Source organism: Tachysurus fulvidraco, chromosome 2 (assembly GCF_022655615.1).
Source record: "Tachysurus fulvidraco isolate hzauxx_2018 chromosome 2, HZAU_PFXX_2.0, whole genome shotgun sequence".
NCBI lineage: Eukaryota > Metazoa > Chordata > Actinopteri > Siluriformes > Bagridae > Tachysurus > Tachysurus fulvidraco.
Window position 1 is genome coordinate 36,162,670 of NC_062519.1, and position 19,397 is coordinate 36,182,066.

At 40.7% G+C, this 19,397-nt stretch overlaps 1 protein-coding gene across 1 annotated transcript in view; it reads left to right on the forward strand.

Annotated features, from left to right (window-relative positions):
- The window catches only part of strn (striatin, calmodulin binding protein), a 52,787-nt gene that overhangs the window by 482 nt on the left and 32,908 nt on the right, over positions 1 to 19,397 (forward strand). The gene's annotated exons all lie outside the window — the stretch shown is intronic.

Genomic DNA, 19,397 nt, shown 5'->3' on the forward strand with positions numbered 1-19,397 from the left:
TGACTATTATTATTTTGCGCAATGATTCCGTGCTCGTTTGTTTGTGTGTCTGCACTCATCAGCACCTTCCTCTCAGGCTAGCGTTAGCTCGGGGAATGACAGCAAAACGCAGCACACCTTCACACAGCACTGAACTTTACATCTGGCAGCTTAATGCGTGGTGTTTCACCTTCAGACATCAAGCCTGGATGATGAAAAGGCACGAATGAAATCGAGTTGCTCACATGCAGTTTAGGCCTTGTAGAACTTCTCATAAGAGCTGTGAGATGGACGAGCTGTGAGATGGAAAGCTGTTGCTGTTCTACAATTCAGAGTCCAATGGGATTCTCAGAATCAGGGTGATGTCTGATAGAGATGTATGAATATTGACACAGATGTGATCATTTGCTCCTAAATCACAACCTCCAGTATCACATGATTCTATGTGAACTAAGCCGAGTGTACAATAACAGCATGAACTGGACATGTACACATTATCATATAGATATCTGACATTTCCCTGCACAACAAGTGTATATATGACCCATATATGAGTCTAAGGATGGCTGACATGCCCTGTCTTTAGAAATGACTGCAAGGTGCTATGAACTCCACAGACAAAACTATTGTTATGTCACAGCAAAGCAGCTGTCAAAGAGCACTTCGGTCCTCCAGGCACTGAGATACACACCTTTCCGTTTCCCAGAGTATACACTTTTCTCACAGTGCAATTCACTTCACCTTGTCCTTGCACTCTTTATTAAAGTCAGTTTAAACTCTGTGACAGCTTAAGTATAAATCTCAGATGGAGGAGCGCATTGATTGCAGCACTCGCAACAACTAACATTAACGACTAATTACAGCCGTTCATAAAAAGTACTAAAAACTCGTACTTCTGCTCTGTCTGTAATGCATATCTACCATTCGTTACAAAGTTCACATAGCTAAAGGCCTGGCTATCTGTCCACTTGGATGTCAACCCATCACGGGGCACAATCTAACACACACATGCGTGTATATACGCAAACACATACGGTCAAGTTAGAGATGCCAGTCAGCTGACAGTGCATGTCTTTGGACTGGGAGTGGAAGCACATTGAAAACATGCCAGCTACACACACACAGTTCACAGGCGGGAATCGATCCCCTCAACCCCGGAGATGTGATACAACCATACTAACCATTAAGCCTCCATGCCCTGTTATATAAATATATATATATATATAATGTGGGTAAATACTCAGCATTGCTTAGTTCTGCATTCATCCCAGAGGCATAACTGATGGGGTGTGGTTTGGGCTGGAACCTCCACTAAACTATTTCATGCTTGTTCCAAAGGTTTATTCACAGGTGCTTAGCATAACATGCAAATCGCTGTTGGTTGTGTTGGTGTTTCACGACTGCAGACGTCAAACTAACACGTTATCAGTACTGTAGTGAGAATCGCTCTGAGCCAATCAGGATTAGAGAATTTGTTTTCCTGTTTCTGTTTGAAAGCTACTAGCTGCACTCTAAACTCTGTAAACATACTTAAGGAGGAGAGAAAGAAGCGCATACCTCAGTTCCTCCTGGATTTCACAAAATCAAGCAAACTCAAGCAATATTTGACAAAGCGCTCAATTTTTCAAAATGACACATGTCTCTTCACTGCTAGGAGTTATTTGCAGTTTCACAAGGTCACTGTAAAATAAAAACTTCAAGCTGCATCACAAATTCTGAAGGGAAAAAACATTTTTGGCTGCAACAAGCACAGAAAATTTCGGAGCATTCTGATATCTGTTTTTTATAAAAGCATGTTATGTTTATCATTTTCTGTGGAAATGCAGTAAGGTATTTTGTTTCATACACAATTAATTTATTAACATGACATAAAGACCCAGAACTCCATCACGCTCTCTCACATTCACGCAATCAACATAATCGTGCCATGCTTCCTTATCAGCGTTCAGACATATTCCTCGCTATGCCACCTGATGGATGCTTTTTTTTTTTGCCTTTGTTTTTCCAACTAATCTCAGTACATTGATAATATCAGAGGTCTGACTATCAGACCAGGTGACTCTGCACCGAACAGATAACGATTTCATCAGAGTAAGCGAGTCCTCTATGTTTACACGTGTCCAGTGTGTTCGTGACATAAAAGACGCCTGAGGGTGGGATCACTGACTGTCAGCTCTGCACTGATACCACACCAGAGGTTCAGCTCTGATCCCGCTACTCTATCTAAGAGTTAGTTAGGTGATTAGTTCACACCAAAGCTTCAGAGATGTTGAATTACTGCCATGTAGGGAGCATTTAAGCTGCAAATTTCCCAATAAATGTGTTTTATGCCTGTAGTCACAGGCAGCGGTCGTCTGCATGTCTGCAGCTGCATCTTTTCCTGTACTGCAGCTGTATCTGACGGTCTGATGTAAAGTCCAAATGTTTATTCAACGCTGAATTACAACACTTTTTTAAGCACATCAACGATCTTCAGGATTTATTATTATTGTTTTTTAATCATTCTACAAGGGAAGGAGGAGCTACAGTTACAATTATAAATTGCTTTAAATCCATGCAGACTGTTTTTATCCACCTCACTCTAGATTAAGTAACACTTGTTTTTTGCTTTTTTTTACCCCCAATGACAAATTCCAGATGATCACGACAAGAAACGGACAGCGGGCTGCTTTCTCCTGTGTGTGTGTGTGTGTGTGTGTGTTTGTGTGTGTGTGCGCACGAGATATGTGCCAGCGCGTTTGAACCCCCGCCCACTCGCCCACAAGAGCAGTTTGCTCTGTCAGGGGGGAGCCTTTGATTTTCTCATTCGGTGTGAAAGATGTCACTTAATCACTTATAACTCTGAAACCATTACTACATCTTCTCTTTCCAGAACTGCGTGTTCTCCACACTATAAGCTGGTTATTATGAGACGAATAGCTTTAACGCTGACTACATTTTTGTGATTGTGAGACCAGAGGATTATTGATCAAGACGTGACGTTATTTTATATGGCATTTAGATCTACAGAGAGAGACCCAGAGAGAGAGACTCACTTTGTTTAGTTTATTTTAGTGGTTTTTGTATGGAGATATGCACCAGGAGTTTCAGGATTGACTCTGCAGCAGAGGATGGTCTCAGGTCTCGGTGGTGACTCATCCTCCAACACTGCACTGCCTCTTTCGCTCCCTCTCTCCCCCTCACACGCTCGCTGCCTTTCTCTCCAGTACATGTGCTCCGATAATCAGTTACATGGTGCATCGTGATCCGTAGGGAATAAAAGACACCGGGACATGCTATTCAAGGAAAAAAAAATCAAGGATGTGGAGGTGTGGCCCTAACATTAGAGACAAGTCTTATCCCTTTATGAGCAGGTCCTCCTTTCCTCCTTCAGTGAATAAAAACCTCAGTCAGGACTTGCTTTAATAGTAATTAGTACTTAGTAATTGAAAATATTATGTAGAATGATATTCTACAAAGTGCCACTTATATATAAAAAAAAACACATTGTCAAGAAAAAGTTTTGTTCCTGGTGACGCCACAGCTGTCCAAGAGAGCAGAATTGGTGGAGTCTGAACCCCTGAGGTACATTTACGTCATTTGGCAGACGCCCTTATCTAGAGCGACTTCCGTTTTACCTCATTTTTTTAATACAACTAAGCAAATGAGCGTCTAAGGGCCCTGCTCAATGGCCCAGTGGTGGCAGCTTAGTGGACCTGGGATTCAAACTCACAACCTTCAAACATTTACAATCTTCATCAAGATTTGTTGTTGTGCATTCAGAGCTGCTTTTCTCTCACCATGGCTGTAAATAGTGATTATTTAGGTAATTGTATTCTTCTTGTCTGCTCAAATTAGTCTGCTTGTTCTTCTCTGATCTTTCTGATCATCTGATCTTTGTCAAATTGAGAGAGGGTATAAAAAAAAAAAGTTCAACAGAAACCAGCTTGTCTGGAGCCAGCAACCATGCATGGTATTGGGGGGGGGAGCGAGAGAGAGAGAGTGAGAGACAGAGAGATGTGAACATGATCTGTATCTGCGTGTTTTGTTTTTGTTTTTTGCATCACACTACTGCCACACGATCAGCTGATTAGATAACTGCATGAACCTGTGAGTATATTTGCGTTCCTAATTAAGTGGCCGGTGTGCAGGCAGGTCACGTGACACTGAAACTCAATTTATGTGCCAGTGATGTACAGTAAAGGTCTCTGTCTCTCAGAGCAGTGTGATATGTGCAGTGTTGTGGTGATGTGTTGTTGCTGCAGGCATGACTAACTCTCTGCTCCTCTAATGAGAGTTCCAGCCTTTGGAAAAGTTTGTTTTTCACATTTGTGGGTGTGTGTAGTGTGTACCTGCTCCAACAGGTTTCTCTCTCCCTCTTTCACACACACTCTCTCGCTTTTCTTTTCCATCTCTATCTCACTTTCTCTATCTTACATTCTCTATCACTCTTCCCGTTTTGCACTCTCTTTCTCTCTTGATTTCTCTTTCACTAATTCTCTCTCTCTCTCTCTCTCCTACTTGTTTACTTACCTTCCTTCTGTGTATAAACCTGTACTCTTTAACCTCAGTTGATTATATAGTGGCACATTTTTTGTCTTGTTTAGTAGGTGTAGTAACTTGGACTGTGAAGCCATATCTATAGCAGGAATCTTTGTAAAATTTGAAAAACGCCTTCTAGTCTAGATAGCTCAACTGAACCAAGTGCCTTTTAACACACAGATCAGCCATAACACAACAACAAACCACTTACAGGTGATGTGAATGGTCTCGATCCAATAGCACCTGACAAAGCAGCAAGTAAACAGTCAGTTCTCAAAGCAGGAAAATGGGAAAACATATTTGGCCGCGTAGCTACAGAGCGGTCAAAGTGCCCATCTTAAGGGTGACATCTTAAAGGTGGGGTCTCCGTTGTTTGAAAGCCAATGTTGACATTTGAAATCACCAAAACAAACATGCCCCTAACCCAAATGGGTCCCACCCCTGTTTTGATAGCTCCGCCCCCACACATACACCAGACAAGTATAACCCAAGTATAACCCAGACAAGTATTATGGCGGAACCTGTTGGGGCAGCTGACCGAGGGGATATTTTTATCAATAAATGAACTCAATGAGTAATACTATGGTAATACAAATGTTTTTGTAGTACTGTGTGTTGTACTGTGAAAGGTTTATCTCCGTTTTACTCGGAAGACGTTCAGTTCTCTCCAGCGCTGGAAAGCTGATCCTATATTAACACGGGTCTTGCTTCTTGCCTTATCGTCGCTTTCTTCGCTTTCTTTCTTTGTTTTTATCCGCTATGTCAATTTTAACACCGCTTTCTGCTAATGTCACACATGCGCACTGAACACTCTCTCCGCCCATATTGACAAGACACGCCCCTTTCTGCTCATTGGCTACACGTTAGTTTTGTTTTTGTTTTGTTTGACGGCCCAACGCAGTTTTCTGAAGCATTTCTCAAACAACGGAGACCCCACCTTTAAGACTCGATTTAAGAAGTCATTTTACTCCACATCACTGGAATAGGGAATGACCGGAACATCTTATTGTCACTGATGAACATTCCTATCTCTAGTTGTCTGAGACTCTCATTAACTCACGGTCACTTCAGCCCTAATATATATGTCAGAACTCCTCTTTTATTCTGTCAGGTCTCATTCAAAATGTCTGAACAGCCAGAATGAGCTCAGAGATTGAACAATAATTAATCTAGACACGCCAGTGTTTGTGCTTGTGTGTGTGTGTGTGTGTGTGTGTGTGTGTGTGTGTGTGTGTGTGTGTGTGTGTGTCAGTGTGTATGAGACAGCTTTTTTGGTCATATTTCTATTTGTGAATTCTGATATGTACATAAAGAGAATTTCTCTGCCATGTCTGGGTGGTGTTTATTGTACTACAGCACGAACGATGGATTACTATGATTACATGATATTATTATTATTATAATAATATTAATAATAAAATAGATTTAAAAAGTGTAATTGAAGCGCAGTTGTGTTTGCAGTGATGGTTTTTGTCAGAAGATCTTTATTTAATATTTATAAAAGGTGTCTCGGGTGTAAACAATTTGTAACAGTAAAAGTTTCCCAGCTCAGACAAGTCTTCAGGACGGACAAGTTTATGCTTTCCGGTTTCTCAGTAAAATCACAAGCTATTTTCCTTTTATTTGGTTTATCGCAGTCGTATAATGAAAGCTAGAACAGGAACTAATTTGTCACTTGGACAATTCACAACATTAAATCTACATTCAATCTAACTCAAAAACCCTTACAATTAAATGTTGTAATCGTTTGCGGGTGTAAAGCTGTGGTATAAGTGGAATAACACTCTTATATAACTCTTATATAAACCCGATGCTCCTTAGGGTTTGGCACAGCAGCATCGTTCCTCCGACATGTTTTTATTTTTTTTTCTTTCATTTAACCACACAGTCTGTTTTATTATTCCTTCTTATCTCATACAGCGTCGAGCCCTGGTGGTTTAGCTTTGAAAGGTAAGCAGCAAAACAGGTTCTATTTCAATTGGATAAAATTTTAATGGCAGGTAACAGCAGGTGTCACAGCCAGTAACATTACAATCTAAGAGCTCCATGATTTGATCCTGAGCTCCGCTTACTGTCTGTATTGAGTTTCACATGTAGGCTTCTCCACGTTTTTTGGTTTCTTTTTCATCTCTCAGAAAACATGAATTCATGTATTTCTGCCACAGCTTTAATGCTCTCAGGATAGACTTCACATCCTGCACAACTCTGACTGAGTAACTCTTATTCAAGAACTAATGTGTTTATTGAAAAACAGTCATAAAGACCACTGATCTAAAGCGTCAAACAACCTCAGAAATGGAGCCTGCAGGAAGCTTTTCTAACTCATCACTTCTGGAGTGGAGAACTGATCCTCCTCGGCTTTCACTGGGACCATGAGCTTAGAAGCCAATCCACTGGATCAATATTGCTTCGCCTGTTTAAAATAGCATCCGATTCTGTGCTCCTGCTCTAGCTAACTTCCCACGAACAGTTGGCTGAACGTCTGACGCATATGGTACACAGAACTGGAAACACTTCAGGAGTTTTTAAAATCCTCCTCTGATTGGATTTTACAAGATTTCTGGGTGTTTCTAATTTTCTTACAAGTGTGTGTCCTCTTTTATAAGCTTGTGTATGTGTGTGTGTGTGCGCGCGAGTGTGCGTGTTTGCGAGTGCGCGCGAGTGCGAGTGAGTGCGCGTGAGAGTGTGCGTGCGAGTGCGCGCACGACTGTGCGTGCGAGTGTGCCTTCGAGTGCGCGCGAGAGTGTGCGTGCGTGTGCGCGCGAGAGTGAGTGTGCGTGTGCACGCGCGAGAGTGAGTGTGTGTGTGTGTGTGTGTGTGTGTGTGTGTGTGTGTGTGCTCGCGCGAGAGTGAGTGTGTGTGTGTGTGTGCGCGCGCGCGAGAGTGAGTGTGTGTGTGTGCGAGTGAGTGTGTGTGTGTGTGTGTGTGTGTGTGTGCGAGTGAGTGTGTGCGTGTGCACGCGCGAGAGTGAGTGTGTGTGCGCGTGGGAGAGTGAGTGTGCGTGTGTGCGCGCGAGAGTGAGTGTGTGTGTGTGTGTGCGCGCGAGAGTGAGTGAGTGTGTGTGTGTGCGTGCGCGAGAGTGAGTGAGTGTGTGTGTGTGCGCGCGAGAGTGTGTGTGTGTGTGTGTGTGTGTGTGTGTGTGTGTGCGCGAGAGAGTGAGCGGGAGCGTGTGTGTGTGTGTGTACAAGAGAGTGAGTGTGTGTGCGAGAAAGACTGTGTGTGTATTTGGGCTTTAAAATAACACCCACCAGGACATCAATAACTCAACACTCTCCCACCAGAACCACAGAGACGCTGATATAAACAAAGCAAGCTAAAACAGCACAACTAGAATCCACTGTACTGATTCCTGCTGAAGATGTAACTGATGTAGTGAAGTATTTTACAGTCCATTATCACTGTAAAAGAAAACAAATGTTACTGAACCATAAACCCAATCACACTGATGCCCTCGGTCACCTAAACTCCTTATTCTGTTTATGTTATGCCCAGAGCATATAGCGAAAGGAAGCAATATATCTATATAATAATAAAAACAATTGTTTTGACTTTTTTGTTTGTTTTAGTTTTCTAAACAGCAGTAAACCAAAATGTATCACATGCAACACAAACCACTCTAAAGCAAGTTGCTTCAAATTACTGTCTGCTAGAAATGTGTATTTTATCCAGATGAAATGTTCATCGTGTCAGGATCACACACACTCACACACACACAACACACACACACACACACACACACACACACACACACACACACACACACACAACACACACACACAAGCCCTCGAGATCTGCTGCTGATTTTCCTCAGACAGAGTTGAGACAGTTCAGAGTTATTTGCCTATTTGTGGTTTTGCTTTTGTTTCTTTTTAGACAAGCTCAGTTGCAGCTCTTCTTCAGTCCAAAGGACAGGAGGTCGGATGACTGTTGTAAAAACATGGAAAGAAAACCGCTGTGGTTGTGTGGATGACGGTAGACCAGGGACATAACATCCTCTTGTATTGTGCTTCGTTAGATCAAATTGACAAAGACTTGAAGAATCTTTAAAGGCTTTTTTTTTATTTTTATTTTTTTTAAAGCCCTGCCTATAAAAAAAATCCCTATTTGAAAAGTCCTGCATGTTTGAAATAACATTTTAAGCGTTTGGCAGTCCCGCGTCAGCAGCGCTTCTTGATGTCTCGCGTGGGCACCGTCTTCAAAGGTGTGATTCATTTAACACTTCAATGTAAATTTGAATTGCAAACCTGAACCATATCCTACAGATTCTTATTTTCTTGTTGCATATTTAAAAAGATTGCGTCACATTTGGACGCTTCCTACGCATTAAAGTACCAGACCCCAGAGCATCCATTTCCACAGAGACTGTAACCCAATCCAAACAAGCAGTTTAGGGTTTCTGGCTCTAATTTGTACAAGCTATTAACTGAAGATCCTTTGGAGATATGATCTAAGCCATTAGCAGGTGTGTGGTACAGTGTGCAACATGTAGAAATATCTGCATTGTTTAAAAAGGAATTGTGTACAAGTCAGCCTCCTGGCTATAATAACAGTTTATAGGTTTGATTCACTAGTGGCATCGGTTAGGTTATAGAATTATAATCCGAACTTGTTGTCTAAAAGGACTCTTTAGGTGCGGCGGCCGGATGTTTAGTTGTATAACGCGTGTTGGTCATTGCAATCCAGATCTATCAGTATATCAGTGTTCACAAGTGCAGATGATTTTACACGAGACATTGACATGTTATCAGCAAGCTAACTATTGTTTCTATTTTATTCTAATGTTGAGTATGGCCAGTGTTATAGATTCGGAAGTACTGAGTCTATAATCTCATTTTAAACAGGACTGGTAGTTTAGTAAATAGGATGCTGGACTGAGAATTGAAAGGTTATGTGTTCAAAACCCATCCCTGCCACGAACCCTGGGTCACTAAGCAAGGCCCTTAACCCTGACCTGCTCAGTTGTATAAAATGTACACAGTTCTGTAAAACTGTCAATAAAGCTGTCATTTTAAACAGGGAGAATTTGCTCTGTTCACAGTGTGAGCAGCCATATTGGTTTGACCGATCAGGGAAGGGCTTGGTGACTACGCTAAGTCCACCAGTTGAAATGGGCCATTTCGCTGGATGGTAAGCAGGGAATTACAAGCTGCAATGTCAGTTTGCATGCAGCATTGTGTGGGTTGTGCAGATTTGGACCTCGTGGCCAAAAGTTTTGAGAATTACATAAATATTGAAAACTGGAAAAGTTGCTGCTTAAGTTTTTATAATAGCAATTTGCATATACTCCAGAATGTAATGAAGAGTGATCAGATGAATTGCATAGTCCTTCTTTGCCATGAAAATTAACTTAATCCCATCAACCTTTCCACTGCATTTCATTGCTGTCATTAAAGGACCTGCTGAGATCATTTCAGTAATCGTCTTGTTAACTCAGGTGAGAATGTTGACGAGCACAAGGCTGGAGATCATTATGTCAGGCTGATTGGGTTAGAATGGCAGACTTGACATGTTAAAAGGAGGGTGATGCTTGAAATCATTGTTCTTCCATTGTTAACCATGGTGACCTGCAAAGAAACGCGTGCAGCCATCATTGCGTTGCATAAAAATGGCTTCACAGGCAAGGATATTGTGGCTACTAAGATTGCACCTAAATCAACAATTTATAGGATCATCAAGAACTTCAAGGAAAGAGGTTCAATTCTTGTGAAGAAGGCTTCAGGGCATCCAAGAAAGTCCAGCAAGTGCCAGGATCGTCTCCTAAAGAGGATTCTAGCTGCGGGATCGGAGTGCCACCAGTGCAGAGCTTGCTCAGGAATGGCAGCAGGCACGTGTGAGCGCATCTGCACGCACAGTGAGGAGAAGACTTTTGGAAAATGGCCTGGTGTCAAGAAGGACAGCAAAGAAGCCACTTCTCTCCAAAAAAAACATCAGGGACAGATTGATCTTCTGCAGACCATATAGTGAATGGACTGCTGAGGACTGGGGCAAAGTCATATTCTTCGATGAAGCCCCTTTCCGATTGTTTGGGGCATCTGGAAAAAGGCTTGTCAGGAGAAGAAAAGGTGAGCGCTACCATCAGTCCTGTGTCATGCCAACAGTAAAGCATCCTGAGACCATTCATGTGTGGGGTTGCTTCTCATCCAAGGGAGTGGGCTCACTCACAATTCTGCCCAAAAACACAGCCATGAATAAAGAATGGTACCAAAACACCCTCCAACAGCAACTTCTTCCAAAAATCCAACAACAGTTTGGTGAAGAACAATGCAAAAGGCTCGGGGACCAGAACGTTGAAATTTTGAGTCCATGGCCTGGAAACTCCCCAGATCTTAATCCCATTGAGAACTTGTGGTCAATCCTCAAGAGGCGGGTGGACAAACAAAAACCCACTAATTCTGACAAACTCCAAGAAGTGATTATGAAAGAATGGCTTGCTATCAGTCAGGATTTGGCCCAGAAGTTGATTGAGAGCATGCCCAGTGGAATTGCAGAGGTCCTGAAAAAGAACGGCCAACACTGCACATACTGACTCTTTGTATAAATGTCATGTAATTGTCGATAAAAGCCTTTGAAACATATGAAGTGCTTGTAATTATATTTCAGTACATCACAGAAACAACTGAAACAAAGATGTAAAAGCAGTTTAGCAGCAAACTTTGTGAAAACTAATATTTATGTAATTCTCAAAACTTTTGGCCACTAAACCCATTAAACTCATACTGGGTGTATTTATATTATATGCATGTAGTGGGACAAAAATCTGATTTTGTGCTCAAATCAGAATCTTTAACCTATCAGTGTTGAGCAGTTCAAGGCCGTATGAATCTTTTCTCTTTTAACATCAATCTCTACTTTTCCAGCTTGATTTCCAGTTGATTATTTTCCAGTAAAAGTATATGCAATGTGTTTTATTCATTTTATTAGTATTTTATCCTTTTATTTCTTACACTTATTATTGCTTTAATCCTCTTACTGAAAGCAGAACATTCTGGGTTTTTTTTTTATGCTGTCACGCTTTTTATTATAGATATATTTTACAAGACAAGTTAGTTATTACTTAAATTATAACCAGTTGTTACCTTCACATGACTTAGAAATGACAAAGGGCAAATTTTACAGTGCTGACGGATCCAACTGTACACTCACTAAACATTTCCTTAAAGAAAGCCTATCCACAGCAACAGTTACAAACAGCAATTTCATTCTTAATAAAACAATCATTTAAAAATAATCCGTCTTTTCTCTCATGCATGTTTGAGTTAATGAAGAAACTATAATGTATTAGAACAAGTGCATTTCTATAAACTCATGCTTTGCCTTGCAGCTACAACTGTTAGCTCTGCTCTTCCACTTAATTAATGATCACTTCAGGTTAAAGAGTTTTCCCTGCGCTGTGGTGTAATGTTTAATATCAGAACAAACCTGCTGTGAGGGAATACATCTGGATCCTTTAAGAAAAAATTTGGAGCAACGTCTAAAATGCAGACAGTAATTGGATGGAGTGGAAGGCTGCTGTCTGTATGGGGTCTGTGAACTTCACACTAAAGTGTCCTAAAGTGGAGATAATAGTGGTTTGAGGGTGTAATTTGGCCTCCAACTTGATGTGCTGAAAATGCTACTCACGGTAGTCTCCAGCTGGAAACAGAGCTCTTGTGAAAGACTTAAATCTAGTAGCTAGTTATCTGCTCACTGATCGTTTTAGCATCTGCTCTACACCTGTTTCAAATGTGTGGACATCCTGTGCGTAGTGATGAGGACTTGGCCCAGTTGTATGTTTACCTGTATGTTCATTGTAGGAGGTATGTCCGTACTTGGATGCTTTTGCAGCACGCCGTTGGTCCATTTTTCCACCTGAGAGAAACTGGCAGCTCTGAAAGAAGCTCTGATTGTTCTGTAATGACTATTGGTGAGTGTCCAGAAAAACCCTGGTTGGTGAAACCTTCAAGGCTATAAGATCCTTTTTCTCCAGATCACAACAACACACTTTAATGTGACCGTAATTCTGGTTGTAAATCAAATGATCATTCATGTGGTTTAGTGAAGTTTTGTATAAGGAGACATTTGCTTATGGAAGGAGTCTCCAGTGTCTGGGTTTTGTCAAGTTTTTCAAAATGGGAGGCAGGTGTACATCAATACCCTTCTCTGTTCTGGTACCGAGGTAGTGGAGTGAACTTCCCCTAGACTTCAGAACAGCCAAGTCACTGTCTTCAAACGACGGGTGAAGACCTACTTTTTCCTGAAAGAATTAAACTAGTGCTTATTTTTTCCTGTTTGTTTATCTATAATTTTAATTGCTTTTTTTTTTCTCCTTAACAGTGTTTTAGACTCATGCTTTCCTTAGTCTGTGACCTAGCGAACCAGTCATTGATGAATTCATTGTTGGAGGCTTCAAAACACTTTTGTATGTTACTCTGGATAAGAGTGAATGCCAAATGCCATAAATGTAAAGGTTATTGAGGAAGTAGTTGGGGTTTCGTTGTGGTTGTTGCTGTTGTTTTGTCATTTGGTCTTCTTAAGAAACAAATATGTATCTGCTATTATGTAAGCAATAACAGGAATGAACATTTGTGTATGTTCAAGAGAATTAACTATAATTTATGGATTAAAAGTACACCGTTTTGTTCATTTATATGAAAAAAGTGTACACTAGACATCAGGATATGCATTACCATTTCTAGCATAAACTCCTGCTAGTTTCCTAACCATCAGGAAGATAATTTGTGGGCAATCAGAGTCACAGCTTGTACAGAATACTGAGCGGGATATGACCAAAATATGCGCTACCCTACACTGTGAACATGTGAAGTTGGAATGTTCTACCAGCGATTCGTTTTTATCGTAATGCCACCACAGATTATAACGTCTTCCTCCTGATAGAGTTTTGTTCTCTTGTTGTAGTAGAAGGTCCAGTAGTAGTAGTACCTTATACACATTCAATGGATGAAAACCTCAGTGGATCTGCTCAATAGCCAGTGAAAACTGAGATCATGATGAAATGGATAGAAATGCAAGAAGATTTTAACCAGAAGGCAAAAAAAAAAAGGAATTTGCACCTGTTTTGTGTGTGCGCATGTTCAGCATTGGAAAGGCTATGTCATGTCTACTTATGAAGGAACACTCTGGGCTTTGAGAATTTGTAGTTTTTCAAAAGTATTTCTGTTTTTCTTTTAGCCTTCTAGGGGCAAAATTTTCATAGGAAAGTTTATAAAGAAATGAAAACTGGGCTACTGTTTTGATGAAATGAAATGAAATGATGAAATGAAACCCATTCCCAAGATGCTAGGTGCATGTTCATAACCCTCTAAAATGTTAAAATTTATGTTAATTAAGGTGAGGTGTTCAATTTAACCACTAATATTCTGTGTAAAGTTATCTAAAAAGAGAGCGGGAAACTCATGTCCTGACTCATTTTATGTCAGACTTGCAGGGATCAAATAATTCATTTGTTTATACTGTTTGAAACTGATTTTATTGTACTGGTAAAAACAAAAACAAAAAAAAAAACCTTGTGGGCCTGGAGTCTTTTATTATAGCAAATCAAAGCATTTACATGGACAAGAAGAAAAGCTGGGTTGCATTTGCCTTACAGATAGAACCAATCAGGTGTGACCTTTACATTTGTTCTGCTGTCATCTTATCCTAGTAACAGTGTTTTCATGCAAGTATGGACTTAGCAAATGACTTATTAGTCTAGTGGTAGGAAGCATTTCTGCTTATTCTACAATCGTTATTACTTTCCAGCTCTTCTAAAGAAGCATCCTTGTTAACACCTGCAAAGAAAAAAGGCTGTTGCTATTACGCTATTAAGCAACATTTAATTAAAATGCTTTAGGCCAACAGGGTGGATGAGATTGTTTTCTGTCTCTGAACTGTTTCCAATTAGCTAAAGTCTCATTTGACACATTATCATTGTTTCTTTCTTGTTTTTGTTTTGCATGTCGTGACGTGCTGTTGTCCCGTTGTGTTGTGTTCAATTCTGAAATCGCTCATTAGGAGGAGAAAAGTTTTGCATAAAAAAAAAAAACTGATTTGTTTGCATTCACTCTTCATTTAGCACGCACATTTTAATCAGATATGAAAAGAACACACTTTGTAATTGACACAGATAGCATCGGTGTATATACCCTTGTCACTCTTGTCAACTTCACCTCTCTGTTTCCTGTTGGTGGAATCCATATGGATAGACTAGTTGTTGAACTGCTAAAAATGATTGGATCCATCATAGCCAACATAACTAAAGACCTCAGAGCCAGAACATTTCCAGCGATAGCAATTTGACCGAATGCTTAATTTCAAACCAGCTTCTTTTAGCTACTATGGCTAAGTAGCAAGCTGATATGACCATGTAATAAGCTAATTTGTTTACTTTAATTGACTAATATGACTGGCTGCTAGAATTAATTTCTACGGTGGCTGAGAAGTGCAAAACACATTAACAAATCTGAAAACACATTAACAAATCCGAAAACACATTAACAAATCCGAAAACACAACTACAATTCAGACAACCCAGAAACAGTAGGTATCGTTTGTGAATGGAAACTTACCGATGTACAGGTATGGAATCTTATGTGTATTGTGTAAAGTTCTTCGTTTAAATATAAGAAAATAACCGAATTAATCCACAGTAATCCATTCCATCCATCCAGTCCAACTTTTCCCTGCGTCAGACCTTTGAAATTCATGTAAACCTTGAGTGAAAGGTGTTTTTTCCAATGATCGCTAAATGTTCCAATCACAAACTATACCAACCTCTTCCGGGTTGTCTGAATTGTCGTTGTGTTTTCGGATTTGTTAATGTGTTTTCGGAACAGTGCATTTTAAGACCTGACGAGACACCTGGGTAAAAGATCGGAGACAGCACTGGTGGGAGAACATATTTGTTTCTGGCGCGATGCACAACTCGTGAGTCACCTGCGAGTGACGTACTTCCGATTGGGAGGAGTATAGCGCTGATGTATGTGGCTTGAACAACCACATTAATTTACACCTGTCCAGTTTCATCTGAAATGTGTCCCGGACCACCTCCTGAAGGGGTTTGAACGATCGGATTTATATCTGTCTCAAAACCGTTTCGGAGGGCATTTACACCTGGTCTTTTTATGATCAGATAGCTATCCGATCACAGAAAACGCATGAAGTGACCAGGTGTAAAAACCCCCTTAGATAACTTTAGGCTGTTTATTTAGACCAGTAAACAAGGTTAGTATTGAACTTTGTAAACCTGTAGCCAGGGTTGCTAGCGTGCTAATATTAGACTAAGTACGTCAATAAAATTGGATGCATATAGTATCACCCAAGACAAGAAACCAAGAAATATGGGTGAATAAAAATCAGAAATAAAATATAAAACCTCTTTAATGTTGCCACTGTGTGCTCATTAGATGGTGGTTAATATTTTCTAACATTTGAATTTTTTTAACGTTAACATATTTTTAGTTCTTTAGACCTTTTCTTGAAGTCTGCTTTAACTTAAAACTGAAAGAACCTCAAGATCCGTTGCACTAAATCAGACTTGCAGTTCAAAATAGCAAACTAGCTGACAGTCTGTGAGGTATTCAAGCCCCTCTACCCACAACTCTTTCCAGTTCTCCACTTTACTAACACCCATAACCACATCATGTCTGCAGTCGATCAACACCCTCCCTGTGCCATGTTGCTTTTGGAATAAGTCCCTTTTTCCCTTCTACACAGTGGAGCCCTGTGTGTACACACCTCACCTGATCACTTCTCTCTAAACACTTACACAGTAAACCTCACACACACTCACACACACTCACCAATGACCATTTATTGATGAGTTTGCGATGTAAGATGGCATGTGGATGTGACACAGCCACATAAACAAGCACCTGCTGGAACAAACGATTGCATTTTAGTGTTTAACTGCAAGCGGTTTCTGCTGAAGGGACTCGTTTATATGAGATGCTACCCAAACGTACAGGGCAGATGTGCTGTGGATTTCATTAAACACACTCTCAATAGTAGAAGTGTGTTTGGATTCTGAAGTAAATCCAAAGTATTGCGTCTTTTGTTTACCTGCCCCAATTTTTACCTTGTTTACATTGTACACACAGCAGCATTTTTTTTGTTGGGCTGAAGCTCTGACTGGTTAATCTGCTTTATTTTACTGTTAAGAACATTCCTACAATCAGCATTACTACAGTTACAGAAATGATGTTACTGTTGAATTCTCAAATCTGATCAGGCAGAAGTAGTTTCAACTGCGAGGCCAATCAGAGTTATTGTTTCTATAGTTACAGCTAACACATGGCCTTGTAACGGCAGACGCTCTACATTATTAATAACTCATTCACTCATCTCAATCATGTTGTTTTCTGTTTATTTTTCCTTTGTTTGTGTGTTAGTTGAACTACTTGTCAGACAGCCACATTACAAATATGTGAAGCTTTGTGAATCATTGCTAACAAAGTCTTGTTGGTGCTACAGGGGTGGCAGGGCTGAGGGGTATACAGGGGAAAACAACATACCTGTCAGGTTTGCTGTCATCTAGAGTAGCTGGGTTGTTTCTTGACCTGCTTCCGTTTTGGACTGTTAAATCAGTAGTGATGTCTGGAGATGTCTCTCCTGAAGGCAGGATGACTACTCCTTTGAGGAGAATTGAGCTTGAGTGGCTTGTTCAGTTGACCAAAATAGACACACGGTGTACCACTGATACAAATGTCACATGCACTATTCTTCTGGCATGTGTTTTTTTTTTTTTTTTTTGTGGGAATCAGCTAATTCCCATTTTCCATCCATTACATCCTTATTATATGACAGCTATCCACTTGAGAGGGTGAAGGCAAGCATATGCCTCCATTCGATGCATATGAAGCCAGCCAATTATATCATTTCAACCTGCTGCTCATCCGGCACCACATTGTAGCATTACCCACACTATATTGTATTCATCCCCTTCCGCATATTGTTCAATTCAGTTCAGTAATTCCTCGGTTGGGTGTGATCGACATGCAAGAATCCATCCCTTCCACCCAGGCAATGTGGCCTACTTTTCCCATTTGGTTCTCTGCCATGGATGGCTGTGGCAATGTCTGGAGTTAATCTCACCCAATCTCACAGCAATGGGAAAAACAATTTTATCTTCCCCCTATTCAGGAGACCAAAAATCTCTGCTCTCAGTACGTTCCTGTATTCATCTTCGGTAAATGCTTTATTCTGGTCAGGATTGCACCGGACTGGGAGTCTGTCCCAGTAACACTGTGAGGCAAAAATACACTCTAACACACTATATAGGGCTCTACGTCATTTTACACCGCTTTACACTTCAGGTCATGTAGAGTTTCCAGTTTACCTTACAATATGTTTTTGAAAGATGGTAGGCAAAACAAGATCATTGAGGATACCCAAGAATGCTGAGGAGCCTCAAGATCATGGAGGTGACCCAGGAATGCTGTAAAGACAGAGAAATGCTGTAGAAACCCAGGAACTCCGAGGAGACCCATGAATGCTAAGGTGACCAAGGGACTCAAAGGAAATCCAAGAATATGGAGTAGACCCACACCTCCTAATCTGAGGACTGGTCAGAATGAAGAAAATGAAACGAAATTTTAGTCGTCAGATATCACGTCACTGACTTTAACCTGATGGTTGTGTCTGAGTAGCAGCACTATAATCAGACAGGGAATTTCTTCCTTGTGATTTTTGCCTTGTCTCTGTTAGAGCCTCCTCTTCTATCCCAGAGATGCTGCTATGTCTGTGTCTGCTTTAAGACTTTCCCCTGTAAGCCTGTCAGAGATATTCTCATGGGATGTGCGTGGGTTTGGATTACGTCACTGTGCTATTCCTGTTACTGAATTTACCCATGTTTTTTCTTTCTCATCTCTATTTTTTTCACTTTCTCTATTCCTCAGTCGATTCAAAGGGAAGGCATTCTCTAATCTGCATGCTCCTCCTCCTCCTCCTCCTCCAGCTATTAGTGCAAGTTTGTGATCGAATAGCTATTTTAAGGCATGTATTGTGAACGTTGTTGTTGCAGTAGATACTCCTGCTGTATTTGTGTGGGATTTTTATCAGCTTGTGCTTTTATATGTATTGGACTGTAAATTAGCTTGTTTTCTCGGGATCATTGAGAAAGACGTAACAGACAGACATGCAGACAGAGAGAGGGACACAATCACAGAGGCAGATAGAGAAAATGTGCATAGACAGACAGACTGAGAGGGGGAAATATAGATAGACAAAAAGATTCAAGAAAGAGACTTGGATTGGGTAGAGACAGAAACAGAGAGAGAGGCAGATCAGTGAAGAGCGGTATTATTGAGGTCCTCTAAGAGATGCAAATGATTTAGCGGGTAATTTCTTCAGAGGGAACTTTGGGGAATTTGAACGTGTCCATTGCATTATTGCACACACGTGTGTGTGTGTGTGTGTGTGTGTGTGTGTGTGTGTGTGTGTGTGTGTGTGTGTGTGTGTGTGTGTGTGTGTGTGTGTGTGTGTGTGTGTGTGTGTGTGTGGCTGTATTAGGAATCTGTGATGATGTTTCTTGAGTTCCAGTGCTCCACACACAAGTTGACATTTTAACAACCACTTGTGTGCTGCTTTCTCCCCATTGCCCAGACGTTCAGCCTGTCAGCAGGAGAACTCGTGTAGTATGAAACATAATCCTTACGGGAAAGCATTTCAGATTGCTCTAATGTTGTCTGTGTGTTTTACAATGCGAACATTAAAGGAGCAGTTTGTCATTTTTAGAGCCTTCAGCTGCCTGCAGAGCGAATCATCATGCAGTGAAAACATTGAGAATGAAGACATTTCTCTCAGAATGAAGCCATCCATCTTCTGATGCTGCTTCAGCCTCATGTGGTGTTGTTTTTCTTAAGAATAATAGTTTTGCCTAGAGCAGTAGCTATATATATATATGTCTGTGTGTCTTTGCGTGT